This window comes from Centruroides sculpturatus, unplaced genomic scaffold, assembly GCF_000671375.1.
Source record: "Centruroides sculpturatus isolate CEXI.00-Female unplaced genomic scaffold, Cexi_2.0 scaffold126, whole genome shotgun sequence".
NCBI lineage: Eukaryota > Metazoa > Arthropoda > Arachnida > Scorpiones > Buthidae > Centruroides > Centruroides sculpturatus.
This window is the reverse complement of record NW_019384298.1, coordinates 38979-42637: the sequence shown is the minus strand read 5'-3', so window position 1 is coordinate 42637 and position 3659 is coordinate 38979. Positions and strand designations below refer to the sequence as shown.

Sequence of the window (3659 nt, the reverse complement as noted above, 5' to 3'; positions counted from 1 at the left end):
TTTCCTTGTAGTCATTACAACTATTCAAAAGATAATTGTGTCACGCATGGATGAAAGCATATCAGTTTAAGAAATCTTTGGATGTAATGATGTAATTTTAACAAACACATAATAACAATTTTAAAAAATTGCCTTTTCCTGAATAATGAGTTTCTTCAGATAAAGTATAAGAAAATTATTTGCAAAATTGTTTCTTATATCCATTAGTCTGAAAATTATTAAATTTCCTGAACGAAATTGAGAAAATCAACAATACTACAACCATCCATTCAATTTTACTTTATACATTAATTTAATTCACTTAATTTTTTCCATCATCATTACTTTTTTTGTTTTAATAGAGTTTTTATAGACTTGTTTTAGTTTGTAATATTCTGTACTATTAATTTGATTTGGCATCTCTTATGTGTTTTTGTACATAAGAATTATAAGAATTTGATGAGCTTTTCTGTTTCTACTTCTGGAAAAGCAATTCATTATAGATCTTTATATTATAAAAAATAAAATTGTTGTTATCGTATATTATGTTTAATTAAGCGCAATATGAAAATCATTATTAATATAGAATTTTGTTTTTATTAATCATAAATATGTTAAAAATTATTTTAATAAGATATTAAATGTATAATAAAGTATCTTAATATACGTATTATATTTATTTAATACAGAAGTTTAATTATTTATTTATTACGCTAAGCATTGTTATAATAGGCCTACAAAGTTTTAGTCATTTTAGTCAACTGCACATGTTTTATTAAAATAAAAACATTATTTAGTTCATAAATTACATTACTTTACAATTAAATTATAACCACACTACCTGAAAATATTCCGCAGAACACATGACGATGAACACAGGATTATGATATATGCCCTTGTTTTTATTAATAAAAAAACGGATAGTTATTTGGTGGAAAAAATTGAATTTGAATACAATATTAAATACGATACTTCACATTCCTTGCAGTACAAACATAAAACTCTCCAAGGCGTTGACAGACAGCGAGATGGTCAGTCTACGTGCCTAAGAATATAAGAAAAGAAGTGGCACTTGGAAGCACGAAGTCCAAACATCACGTCCTACCAGGAAATGAAAGTTTGTCCCGTGTACTATGGAAAAAAACACGATCAATTCCGCAGGAACATCGCACTGTATGGCACTTCCATATAGCTTCAAAGAATTTACAGATATTAAAAAGTTGCTATAGATTACATAAAAAACCAGTTTATATGTATATAGTATCCATATATATATATAGCCTACACGAAACTTCTGTTTTGTTTTTTTTTAGAATATATGGATTTAGAAAACAACAATGTATAACAATGTTTATATTGTGTAATAAATACAGCGCATATTGTATAATTAAATGCATGATTAAATATATAATATTATATTAAAATATTTTAATATATATTTTTCATTTATTACAAAGAATTTTCTTTGAACTTTAAAAATGATTTCTATTGAAGTTTTATAGAATTTTTTTTTTTGCAACTATTGGTTTGGAAAGCATTAAAATTTTATGAGCCATATTTTTTATAAGTTTTCTTTTAAAATTGATTGTAAATATTTTAATTGAAAATATAAATTGTATATATAGGCTATTTCAAAAACTATAAAAATTTTATTTTTTTATTATATAATTGAACATATTAAAATATATAAAATATTAATAACAAACTATAAAGTTTTTACTTTAATTTTAACTGTAAAAATAGACTTAGACGTACTTAAAGTCAACGTAAGAAATTAAATAATAATTTATTAAACTATATATATATATCAAAATTGCTATTAGGGNTTTTTAAAATTATTAAACTATATATATATATCAAAATTGCTATTAGAGAGTATAATTTATAATAAAGTATCGTACATAATTAAATAATAATTCGAATTTAAGACATATTTTTCTTGTGTGTTTCCGAACTTAAAGTTGAGATGCGTTAATCCGAGGTGGTTCTTTGACACTCTTTTCAAGACGTAATCAGGGCTTATTTGCCGGATAAATAAGCTCCAGCTTAGGGCCTGGCATTACGAGTTTATAGCTTAGGGCCTTACATTTTTCACATATATCATTATTTTGTAGAGAGGAAGAGCCTGTTACAAGTTATAGCTTAAGGCCACGCCACGTCTAAGTCCAGCCATGTACAGTACGGTACTGTACATAATACAAGTTTACAATTATTTTCTATTTATTTTACATTTTTGTTAATTATTTTTCATCTTGAAATCATCTTTAAAATTCTAAAATTTTAAAGATGATTTCAAGTCATTTCTACTGCTTTTTTCACGAATTTTGATTGAAAAAATTGACAACTAGCTCAATATAAATAAAGTGCATCGATTGATAAATAAAAAAATCAGTATTAATAAGCATCACGAAAAGTATTAGCTAAAATATTTTGAATCAAAACAAATCACAAACGCAATTTATCAATAAGTAATTCATTACACGAATACCTTATTTAATTAATTCATCTCCACCTCTCGTTAACCTACGATTTATAAGAGGATGACGAAAAGACGATCTTGCAGTGACGTTTAATTAAAATCAGCCAGCTGAGGATGGCTTTCTTGGTTAGATGTCTACTTTCATCGCCATCTGCGTGGCCCATGTTATTGTAAGCAAGTACAGATTGATGGAAATGCGCTGGTAATTAACCTCGTCAGCTAAAACATCTTTCTACATGGACTCTTCTTTCATATTTTCTGAAAATGTTAAAGGAGTTATAACAACTGTGAATAAATAATGCTCTTTATAAATAAATTAAGTGTAAATTATTATNTATTTTAAAAATAATTTTGTTTTAAATTATTTAACAAAAAAATATAAATATGTTTAAACGCAATTTAAATAATTTTTTACATTATTTAAAAATTTCGGGGAGAGAAGAGCTTCTAAAGAAAAGTCGATTCTTCTAGTTTTAACTGTATTAACGGCTGTGAATAAATGAGTAAAAGACTACACGGAAAAATCTTCGTTTTTATATTGTTTAGTCTTTAAAGTTTGTAATGTACAACACTTCTAATTTTAATTGCTCTTTAGAAAACTTAGCAGAGCCTATCTTTAGAGTACAGTACCATACATCAAAATTAATTATAAAAAGACTTAGTATTTACTTAACAAGGAAACGTTAAACTATAATTTCTTTTATTCTAGTAAATTAAATAATTATTTTTGAATAAAATCTGCTTACCATTTCCTTTTGCTTCGACATTAATAAGTAAGTTTAGTTCGATGTTCACGTGACTGTAGAAGTCAAACTTATTTGCATATTCTGTTAGTTAATCAACAGATTTGCTGCTTTTTAGTAAATATAAATTATTTAGATTTTTCGACGAAGTGATTTAATATCTAACCGCAATACTGTAGATTCATTTTTTTTAGTAATTTGAATTTGAATAATTTCTTCCTCTGTTATGCCATTAAATTTTAAAGTTTCTTTCACAAATTGGATCAAACAATTTCGCTATTTTAAAATCCGTTAAAGAAAAATTATAAATTATCTATTTATTTTCGTTCGTAATATTTAGTATAATGTTTATATTATAATGGAGAAGCTCCCATTTTCTTTTTAAATTCGGAATTTCCTTATCCACATTTACCACTTTTTCTGATAATCTAGATTGATTGTTAAAATCTCTAAATTTC

At 25.2% G+C, this 3659-nt stretch overlaps 1 long non-coding RNA gene across 1 annotated transcript; it reads right to left on the bottom strand.

The window, feature by feature from the left end:
* Nucleotides 1-356: 356 nt before the first annotated feature.
* LOC111629414 lies at nucleotides 357-2706 on the bottom strand. The gene is made up of 4 exons (XR_002757332.1): nucleotides 2468-2706; nucleotides 957-1171; nucleotides 821-874; nucleotides 357-460 (listed from the first exon to the last, which is right to left on the bottom strand). It is a non-coding gene; the product is annotated as an uncharacterized LOC111629414 (long non-coding RNA).
* Between the last annotated feature and the right edge of the window lie 953 nt (nucleotides 2707-3659).